Source organism: Bos taurus, chromosome X (assembly GCF_002263795.3).
Source record: "Bos taurus isolate L1 Dominette 01449 registration number 42190680 breed Hereford chromosome X, ARS-UCD2.0, whole genome shotgun sequence".
NCBI lineage: Eukaryota > Metazoa > Chordata > Mammalia > Artiodactyla > Bovidae > Bos > Bos taurus.
The window spans coordinates 42,495,685-42,507,183 of record NC_037357.1 but is presented as its reverse complement, the minus strand read 5'-3'; positions in this window follow the sequence as shown (position 1 = coordinate 42,507,183).

The following is an 11,499-nucleotide window of genomic DNA, read 5'->3' as shown; positions in this document are numbered from 1 at the left end:
TAATGATTGAATACAGCTCACCTTTTGAGATTGGAGAAAAAATTAGTATAGCCACTATGGAGAACAATATGGAGGTTCCTCAAAAAGCTAAAAATAGAGCTACCATATAACTCTGCAATCCCTTTCTTGGGCATATATTCATATAAAAACATGATCTGAAACAATACATGTATCCCAAAGTTCATTGCAGCACTGTTTAAAGTAGCCAAGACATGGAAGCAACCTAAATTTCCATCAACAGATAAATGGATAAAGAAGATGTGATATATATGTACAATGGATTATTATTCAGCCATAAAAAATAATGGGGCAATACCATTTGCAGCAACATGTATGGACCTAGAGATTGTCATACTAAGTGAAGTCAGTCAAGCAGAAAAGTGGTATCATGATATCACTTATGTGTAGAATCTTTAAAAAAAGTGGTGCAAATGAATTTATTTACAGAACACGAGTAGAGTCACAGACATAGAAAACAAAATTATGGTTACCAAGGGGGAAAGGGGGGAAGATATAAATTGGAGATTGGGATTGACAAATACACACTAGTATATCCCTGTTAGCTCAGCTGGTAAATGAGCCTGTCTGCCAATGCAGGAGAAGTGTGAGGTTTTGGTTTGATTCCTAGGTCAGGAAGATCCCCTGAAGGAGGAAATGGCAATCCACTCCAGTATTTTTACCTGGAGAATCCCATGGAACAGGAGCCTGGCACCCTGCAGGCCATGAGGTTACAAAGAGTTGGACATAAATTTGTAACTGAGCATGCCCACACATGTATAAAATAGATAATAAGAACCTACTGTATAGCACAGGGAACTCAAAACTCTGTAATGACCTATATGGGAAAATAATATAAAAAAGAGTGTATGTATGTATGTATATATATATATATATGTATATATATGTATATGTATATATATATATATATATATATATAACTGAATCACCTTGCTGTACAGATGAAACTAACATAACATTGTAAATCAGCTATATTCCAATAAAAGGTAACTGAAAATAAATAAGTTATTTTTTTTTAATTAGCCAAACTAAAACTAACTAAATAAAAGATCCTTCAGTTGGGAGATGAAATCAGAGGCCTTGTGAAAAGTAGAATATTGTTTCTTCTGAGAGAATATTGTTTCTTCTTTCTTTCAGAAGAAACCAGCTAAAAGAGCACTTAAAAATATTGTATAATTTCAAATATAGAGATTCCATTTCTTTCACAATATTGGTTATGCAGACACCATCTCTTACAAATTGATAAATAGCAAGTTTACAAATAAAACAAACAATTCTGTAAATGATTATATTTGAAACAAATAGCAATTCTAACCAAAGTGTTGAGCCCCTTACTTAGACAAATAAGAAAATCTACTTTGGAACAAATAGCTAATAAACTTTTAAAATCAATACAAAGTTGCTATGCCTAACTCTTCAAGGATCATTTTAAAATAAAAATCATTAGATTGGGAAGAGAGAGAAAATATGTTAAAGTGAGGAATTATTTACAACATCCTCAGAAGTACTATGTATGTCTAGAAACCCAGTAGGCTAACTGAATATTAGAAGTCCCGGAGAGAATTTTAAACTGTGCATGTTCACTATAAATCCAGACACATTTTGGTTATTTTTAGCTGAGGAGTCAACCTGACATGGTTCTTTCTTTGCAGGAGGGGCTAACCATGAGCTTCATGGGAGGTAGAAAAGCAGGGCATATTGAAGCAGAAAGCCAGTCCCTCAAAATTGTGATCCTTAAAGTCTTGGGGAAAAAAATGTCTCTGGCCATCCATCTGTCCTTCTCCGGGAATCTGGTTAAAAATGAACTGTCCCTGAGTTAAAAGAGTATTAGGGTACATGAAATTTATCCAAAACAATGATTTTTGGAAAGTGAGGAAGTATAATTGTGCTTAAGAGTTTATGTTCTCCAGTTTACAGGGGCTTGCTGCTAGAGATTAGGAGATGTGAAGAGAGATTTTAAGAAGTAAAGAAAAAAATTGATCATGTGTGACTTAATAATATAGAAAACTCTCCAATTAACAGTATGCATTTACTGAGCACCTACTGTACACCAGCTATCTTGAAAGGTGCTGGATATACTAAGACCAAGATGGCATAGTTTCTGAGTTTATTCCTTGAAACAGATCTAGCATGATTTTCCTCAAGAGAAATTGAATAAAGACAGCCATGGACTACTGACTCCCTTATAATGTTTATCTATTGTCCTCCCTCTGAGCACTTCAAGAAAAATTCAAATCAGTAAAGGAAATATGAATCCTATGAAGTTACAGAGATCTCTTAATATATACTCTTAATATATATGAATACATCCAAATTATACTGGTAACTACATTCTTTATTTCATACCCTGTTAATACAAGCCACCTTTTGCATTCATTTATTCACTTACTAATCACCTACTGAGATTCAACTGTGTGATGGGGCACTGGGCTGGACACTGAGGATATGATTAAGAACTTAATGGAGCTCAGAGTCAAGGTTAAAATAAAAAGTTGATAACAACATGCCAACCGAGATATCATTTATATGTATATATAAATTAGTAACCCTTGACCATTATAACTTTAAATTCCAACTTACAAATCTTATTATATTCTCTAAGCAGATTTCATTTGAGCTGTATTATATGGAAATGGATGATTCCTTTAAAAATAAATTACTTTTAGTAGCTAAAATCAGAACTGCTAATTGAACCAGCTGTTAAATAATCAAATTGCTTACAATTATTCATTTCCTTTACTGTAACAGAATAATGCGCTCCCATGCTCACCATGTCATTTGTAAGACCTACTTTTAGGTGAAGTACACTTCCCTATCCATTTAACAGGGGTGACCATATGACATGCTTTGGTCAATAGAATGCAGATAGACATGATAGACTCCATGTCCTATAAGAGGCATTCAATTGGATTATATACCCTTTTTGCTATGTTCTGAGAATTAGAAACAAATGCTGACCTACAGTCTACATATAACATGAAGAAAAAAAATAAGCCCTTGCAATTTTGAGACTGTTTATTACAGTAAACCTTACTAATACCTGACTTTTACTTGGATTTCAATTGACATAATCCAGAGTAGTTTCACAAGTTAATATGCTAACGTAGGTATAAAGAGGGGAGAAGGCTCATCCTTCTTTGAAAGGTACCAGCAGACCAAAAAATTGAAATTTAAAATGGCTATGTGATCCATGCTAATCAAAACCTTTGAGTAATATTATTAATGGGAATAAGTAAATAGCTAATGATTTTTTGGCTTTCAAAATTATACCAACTCATCTGTTATCTTTCAATGATTAGTATTTAGATATTTTGTAACAAATGATGGAAATTCAGTTTTAAATGTCTAATTTTCCTAATTTAAAATTTAATGTAGCTTTCTAAACAAAATTAGTTTTATATCCATTATAGAGAGTCCCTAAGTATTATACATTGATTGCAGTAGTGTTTCTCAGTGTGTGGTTGAAAGAACATCTAAATGCATAGTAATCACTGGAGATGCTTGTTAAAATGCAATTTCACATCCAACCCTACCTCAAACTTCTTGAATCAGAATCTAGCAGTGAATGAACAGAAAGTCCTTAAAACATTTTAAAGAAGCTCTCCAATATTTCCGATGCAAACTTGAGTTTGAAAATTATCTGTTTTAACTTTCCTGTTATTGTTCATATCAGTGTTAGTGAATTCAACTATCCCCTGTCTTCAACCTAAGTGCAGTTTCAATTGTTTTAGCTAGAAAGCATCTTGAGTTGAATAAACAAATATAACGTTGTAAAACAGTAAGCTTTGCTTATAGATAAAAAAAAAAAAAAAGTGGTGCTTGTAATTGTTATCAATAATCATGCCAAGGTGGAGAACGGGAAGAGTTCTCAGAAGATTGTCTTGAATTGTTTGTGGAATAGTGGAACCGTTTAAGTTACTTATATATCCACAGAAAGTCTTGTTTTAATTACCCAGCAAAAGTACACTATGAGCTCTGCCAAACAAAGTCCTCATTTTCTGAAAGTACCTTCTCATGGATTCAGGAGATATTTTCATTACTCCTTTAATGATCAAATATAATTCATTCCTCAAAAGCACTGCCCTCCTAAATTATAATCATGGGCCTAGGTTTGCAGAATTTTGAAATTAGAAGGGACTTTAGAGATTATCTAGCTCAATGATATCATCTAGTAGATGAATAAAGTAAGATTTGCAAAGACATGAGATAGCTTAACTGCAGGCCTGCTAACTAATTATTATATTTTATAGCCAGACACTGGAAATAACAGTCCAGGATCTGTAGACCATGGAATTCTAAAAAGGTTTATTCCTTGGTGTTGGGAGCCACATTAGGCATTACTGACAAAATGGAGGCATGGCCCCAACCGCCTCTCTTTGTCCCACAGGCACTGACCCAGGATGAAGGAGTTAGGCCTTGTGATTCTGACTTATTGTTTCCTCTCCTCAGCTGAGTTGACTGGAAAGGAATATTAAGGTGCTTATTGTTCCTGAGAGGAGCATGAGAAGGCACAAAGCCTTCTGCAGCTGTGCTCAGAGAATAATTCATAAAGTTAATCATTGACATTTGTTCAAGGACTTTAACAAAAGAGTGTTCCAGGATGAGCACATTGGCCGCAGCTTGAGGCCATGGGAGGGATTGCTATCTGAAGCCTATTTGTGAGGAAAATGTTTATGGCAGAGGAGTTTATTGAATTTAGGGCTTAGAGACAATTAAAATAGTTAGAAGTTAAAGATTTAAGGATTGTTGCAATGTTAGCATATTTTACTATAGCTTATAGAGGTTAGGAATTTTAGAGATACTAATAGCTAGAAGCCTTTTTAAGAGAGTGAGCTCAGGATGTTAGGGGCAAACAGGATTTAGAAAGATAAGAAATAAACTGAGGAATGTAGCATGAATTACAATGTAGTCACAAGTTAACTATAGGACACATAAGAGAAAGTAGATAATAGATGGTAAAGCTGACTCCGAGAGAATCACTGAAGCAGGAACTCTGAAGGGCAACAATGATTTATGGAGATAATAAATCTGGGTGAGGGGGAACTGAAAATGTCAAACCTCTGACCTAATGCTTTTGTAAAAGTATAAAAGAAAATCTTAAACTTGAAATAAACGCACAGTCAAAGAAAATTGAGAGGCTGTGTCGTTACCCACCGACACCGTCCCTCCCTTCAGGTTGAATCCCTGGCTGCTGGAGCTGGACTCCAGCACCTTGGGATAAAACAAGGAATATAAATTCATCCAACAAACAAGTATTAAGCTTCTACTCTGTGATGGGGGCTTTGTTAAACCCTTAGCAGGCAAGGATAAATAAAAGATAATCCCTGTTCTGAGAATTCATAATTGGTTAGAGAATAATGGTTATTCCTCAGTGCATGACAGAGACTGTTATTCGGTTTATAGATGGAGAAACTGAAGCACAGAGAGATTATGCAAACTGCCTGAAACCTCATAGCTAGCCTACCAAGGGACTGTACTAGTTTGCTAGCATTGCCGTAACAAAGTATGACAAACTGAGTGGCTTAGAACAACAAAATTGCATTGTCTCACAGTTCTGGAAGTTAGATGTTGATATCAAAGCAGCAATAGGGTTGGTACCTTGCGACAATTGTGGGAAAGAAATTGGTTCCATGCCTCTTTTCTGGTATCTCATCATTTCATAATATCTGGGCCTTTCCTGACTTCTGCTGCAGCACCCCAATTTCTGTCTTCATCTTCACATGGTGTTCTCTTTGTGTGTACATCTATGTCCAAATTTTTCCCTTTTTTTAAATTTTATTTTTTATTATAAATTTATTTATTTTAATTGGAGGCTAATTAATTTACAATATTGCATTGGTTTTGCTATATATCAACATGAATCCACCAAAGGTATACACGTGTTCCCCATCCTGAACCCCCGTCCCACCTCCCTCCCCGTACCATTCGTCTGGGTCATCCCAGTGCACCAGTCCCAAGCTTCCTGTATCCTGCATCGAACCTTGACTGGCGATTGGTTTCACATATGATATTATACATGTTTCAATGCCATTCTCCCAAATCATCCCACCCTCGCCCTCTCCCAAAGAGTCCAAAAGAGTGTTCTATACATCTGCGTCTCATATATATGCATTATTATGCTGTATTGGTGTTTTTCTTTCTGGCTTACTTCACTCTGTATAATAGGCTCCAGTTGCATCCACATCATTAGAACTGACTCAAATGTATTCTTTTTAATGGCTGAGTAATACTCCATTGTGTATATGTACCACAGCTTTCTTATCCATTCGTCTGCTGATGGACATCTAGGTTGCTTCCATGTGCTGGCTATTATAAACAGTGCAGCGATGAATGTTTGGGTACACATGTCTCTTTCAATTCTGGTTTCCTTGGTGTGTATGCCCAGCAGTGGGATTGATGGGTCATATGGCAGTTCTATTTTCAGTTTTTTTAAGGCATCTCCACACTGTTCTCCATAGTGGCTGTACTAGTTTGCATTCCCACCAACAGTGTAAGAGGGTTCCCTTTTCTCCACACCCTCTCCAGCATTTATTGCTTGTAGACTTTTGGGTAGCAGCCATTCTGACTGGCGTGAAATGGTACCTCATTGTGGTTTTGATTTGCATTTCTCTGATAATGAGTGATGTTGAGCATCTTTTCATGTGTTTGTTAGCCATCTGTATGTCTTTGGAGAAATGTCTGTTTAGTTCTTTGGCCAATTTTTTGATTGGGTCATTTATTTTTCTGGAATTGAGCTGCAAGTGTTGCTTGTATATTTTTGAGATTAATTCTTTGTCAGTTGCTTCATTTGCTATTATTTTCTCCCATTCTGAAGGCTGTCTTTTCACCTTGCTTAGAGTTTCCTTCCTTGTCCAAAATCTTTTAAGTTTAATTAGGTCCTTTTTAAAAAATTTTTGCTTCCATTTCCAATATTCTGGAAAGTGGGTCATTGAGGATCCATCCTGCTGTAATTTATGTCGGAGAGTGTTTTGCCTAAGTTCTCCTCTAAGAGTTTTATAGTTTCTGATCTTACATTTAGATCTTTAATCCATTTTGAGTTTATTTTTGTGTATGGTGTTAGAAAGTGTTCTAGTTTCACTCTTTTACAAGTGGTTGACCAGTTTTCCCAGCACCACTTGTTAAAGAGATTGTCTTTTCTCCATTGTGTATTCTTGCCTACTTTGTCGAAGATAATGTGTCCATAGGTGCGTGGATTTATCTCTGGGCTTTCTATTTTGTTCCATTGATCTATATTTCTATCTTTTTGCCATACTGTCTTGATGACTGTGGCTTTGTAGTAGAGCCTGAAGCCAGGCAGTTTGATTCCTCCAGTTCCATTCTTCTTTCTCAAGATTGTTTTGGCTATTCTAGTTTTTTTGTATTTCCATACAAATTTTGAAATTATTTTTTCTAGCTCTGTGAAGAATACCGTTGGTAGCTTGATAGGGATTGCATTGAATCTATAAATTGCTTTGGGTAGTATACTCATTTTCACTATATTGATTCTTCCGATCCATGAACATGATGTATTTCTCCATCTGTTAGTGTCCTCTTTGATTTCTTTCACCAGTGTTTTATAGTTTTCTATATATAGGTCTTTAGTTTCTTTAGGTAGATATATTCCTAAGTATTTTATTCTTTCCGTTGCAATGGTGAATGGAATTGTTTCCTTAATTTCTCTTTCTGTTTTCTCATTATTAGTGTATAGGAATGCAAGGGATTTCTGTGTGTTGATTTTATATCCTGCAACTTTACTATAATCATTGATTAGTTCTAGTAATTTTCTGGTGGAGTCTTTAGGGTTTTCTATGTAGAGGATCATGTCATCTGCAAATAGTGAGAGTTTTACTTCTTCTTTTCCAATTTGGATTCCTTTTATTTCTTTTTCTGCTCTGATTGCTGTGGCCAAAACTTCCAAAACTATGTTGAATAGTAGTGGTGAAAGTGGGCACCCTTGTCTTGTTCCTGACTTTAGGGGAAATGCTTTCAATTTTTCACCATTGAGGATACTGTTTGCTGTGGGTTTGTCATATATAGCTTTTATTATGTTGAGGTATGTTCCTTGTATTCCGGCTTTCTGGAGGGTTTTTTTTTTTTTTATCATAAATGGATGTTGAATTTTGTCAAAGGCTTTCTCTGCATCTATTGAGATAATCATATGGCTTTTATTTTTCAATTTGTTAATGTGGTGTATTACATTGTTTGATTTGTGGATATTGAAAAATCCTTGCATCTCTGGGATAAAGCCCACTTGGTCATGGTGTATGATCTTTTTAATGTGTTGTTAGATTCTGACTGCTAGAATTTTGTTAAGGATTTTTGCATCTATGTTCATCAGTGATATTGGCCTGTAGTTTTGTTTTTTGGTGAAATGTTCGTCACGTTTTGGTATTAGGGTGATGGTGGCCTCAAAGAATGTGTTTGGAAGTTTAGCTTCCTCTGCAACTTTCTGGACGAATTTGAGTAGGATCGGTGTTAGCTCTTCTTGAAGTTTTTAGTAGAATTCAGCTGTGCAGCCATCTGGACCTGGGCTTTTGTTTGCTGGAAGATTTCTGACTACAGTTTCAATTTCTGTGATTGTGGTGTTTCTGCTAAGATTTTCTATTTCTTCCTGGTTCAATTTTGGAAAGCTGTACTTTTGTAAGAATTTGTCCATTTCTTTCACGTTGTCCATTTTATTGGCATATAATTGCTGATAGTATTCTCTTATGATCCTTTGTATTTTTGTGTTGTCTATTGTGATCTCTCCATTTTAATTTCTAATTTTATTGATTTGATTTTTCTCCCTTTGTTTAACTAATCTGGCTAATGGTTTGTCAATTTTATTTATCCTTTTAAAGAACCAGCTTTTGGCTTTGTTGATTTTTGCTATGGTCTCTTTTGTTCATTTTGCATTTGTTTATTCCCTCATTTTTAAGATTTCTTTCCTTCTCCTAACCCTGGGGTTCTTCATTTCTTCCTTTTCTAATTGCTGTAGGTGTAGAGTTAGATTATTTATTTGACTTTTCTCTTGTTTCTTGAGGTATGCCTGTATTGGTATGAACCTTCTCCTTAGCACTGCTTTTACAGTGTCCCACAGGTTTTGGGTTGTTGTGTTTTCATTTTCAATTGTTTCTATGAGTATTTTGATTTCTTTTTTGATTTCTTCTGTGATTTGTTGGTTATTCAGCAACGTGTTGTTCAGCCTCCATATGTTGTAATTTTTAATAGTTTTTCTCCTGTAATTGAGATCTAATCTTACTGCATTGTGGCCAGGAAAGATGCTTGGAGTGATTTCTATTTTTTTGAATTTACCAAGGCTAGTTTTATGGCCCAGGATGTGATCTATCCTGGAGAAGGTTCCATGTGCACTTGAGAAAAAGGTGAAATTCATTGTGTTGGGGTGAAATGTTCTATAGATATCAATTAGGTCTAACTGGTCTATTGTATCATTTAAAGTTTGTGTTTCCTTGTTAATTTTCCATTTAGTTGACCTATCTATAGGTGTGAGTGGGGTATTAAAGTCTCCCACTATTATTGTTTTATTGTTAATTTCCCCTTTCATACTTGTTAGCTTTTGTCTTACATATTGTGGTGCCCCTATGTTGGATGCATATATATTTATAATTGTTATATCTTCTTCTTGGATTGACCCTTTGATCATTATGCAGTGTCCTTCTTTGTCTCTTTTCACAGCCTTTGTCTTTAAGTTTATTTTATCTGATATGATTATTGCTATTCCTGCTTTCTTTTGGTCTCTATTTGTGTGGAATAGCCTTTTATAGCTATGTGTATGTGTCCCCTGTTTTGAGATGGTCTCTTGTAGACAATATATATAGGGGTCTTGTTTTTGTTCCATTCAGCCAGTCTTTGTCTTTCCGTTGGGGCATTCAACCCATTTATGTTTAAACTAATTATTGATAAGTATGATCCCATTGCCACTTACTTTATAGTTTTGGGTTCGAGTTTATACACCTTTTCTGTGTTTCCTGTCTAGAGAAGATACTTTAGCATTTGTTGGAGAGCTGGTTTGGTGGTGCCGAATTCTCTCAGCTGTTGCTTTTATGTAAAGCCTTTGATTTCTCCTTCATATTTGAATGAGATCCTTGCTGGGCACAGTAATCTGGGTTGTAGGTTTTTCTCTTTCATCACTCTTAGTATGTCCTGCCATTACTTTCTGGCCTGAAGAATTTCTATTGGAAGATCAGCTGTTATCCTTATGGGAATCCCCTTGTGTGTTATTTGTTGTTTTTCCCTTGCTGCTTTTAATATTTGTTCTTTGTGTTTGATCTTCGTTAATTTGATTAAAATGTGTCTTGGGAGGTTTTGCCTTGGGTTTATCCTGTTTAGGACTCTCTGGATTTCTTGGACATGGGTGGGTATTTCCTTCCCCATTTTAGGGAAGTTTTCAACTATTATCTTCTCAAGTATTTTCATATGTCCTTTCTTTTTGTCTTCTTCTTATGGCACTCCTATGATTTGAATGTTGTGGCGTCTGACATTGTCCCAGAGGTCTCTGAGATTGTCTTTGTTTCTTTTAGTTCTTTTTCCCTCTCTGCTTCATTTATTTCCACCATTTTATCTTTCACCTCACTTATCCTATCTTCTGACTCAGTTAGTCTACTGTTGGTTCCCTCCAGAGTGTTTTTTATCTCAGTTATTGCATTATTCATTATTGACTGACTCTTTTTTATTTCCTCTAGGTCCTTGTTAAACATTTCTTGCATCTTCTCCATCCTTGTCTGCAGGCTATTTATCTGTGATTCCACTTTGATTTCAAGATTTTGGATCATTTTCACTATTATTATTCGAAATTCTTTTTTTTAATTTTATTTTATTTTTAAACTTTACATAATTGTATTAGTTTTGCCAAATATCAAAATGAATCCATCCCAGGTATACATGTGCTCCCCATCCTGAACCGTCCTCCCTCCTCCCCCCCCCATACCATCCCTTTGGGTCGTCCCAGTGCACTAGCCCCAAGCATCCAGTATCATGCATTGAACCTGGACTGGCATCTCGTTTCGAAATTCTTTATCAGGTAGATTCTCTACCTGTTCCTCTTTTGTTTGGTTTGGTGGGCATTTATCCTGTTCCTTTACCTGCTCTATATTCCTCTGTCTCTTCATCCTGTTTATATTGCTGTGTTTGGGGTGGCCTTTCTGTATTCTGGCAGTTTGTGAAGTTCTCTTTATTGTGGAGTTTCCTCACTGTGGCTGGGGTTGTACAGGTGGCTTGTCAAGTTTTCCTGGTTAGGGAAGCTTGTGTCGGTGTTCTGGTGGGTGGAGCTGGATTTCTTCTCTCTGGAGTGCAATGAAATGTCCAATAATAAGTTATGAGATGTCAGTGGGTTTGGAGTGACTTTGAGCAGCCTGTATATTGAAGATCAGGACTGTGTTCCTGCATTGCTGGAGAATTTGCTTGGTATGTCTTGCTCTGGAACTTGTTTACCCTTGGCTGGTGCTTGGTTTCAGTGTATGTATGGAGGCATTTGATGAGCTCGATTAATGTTCCCTGGAGTCA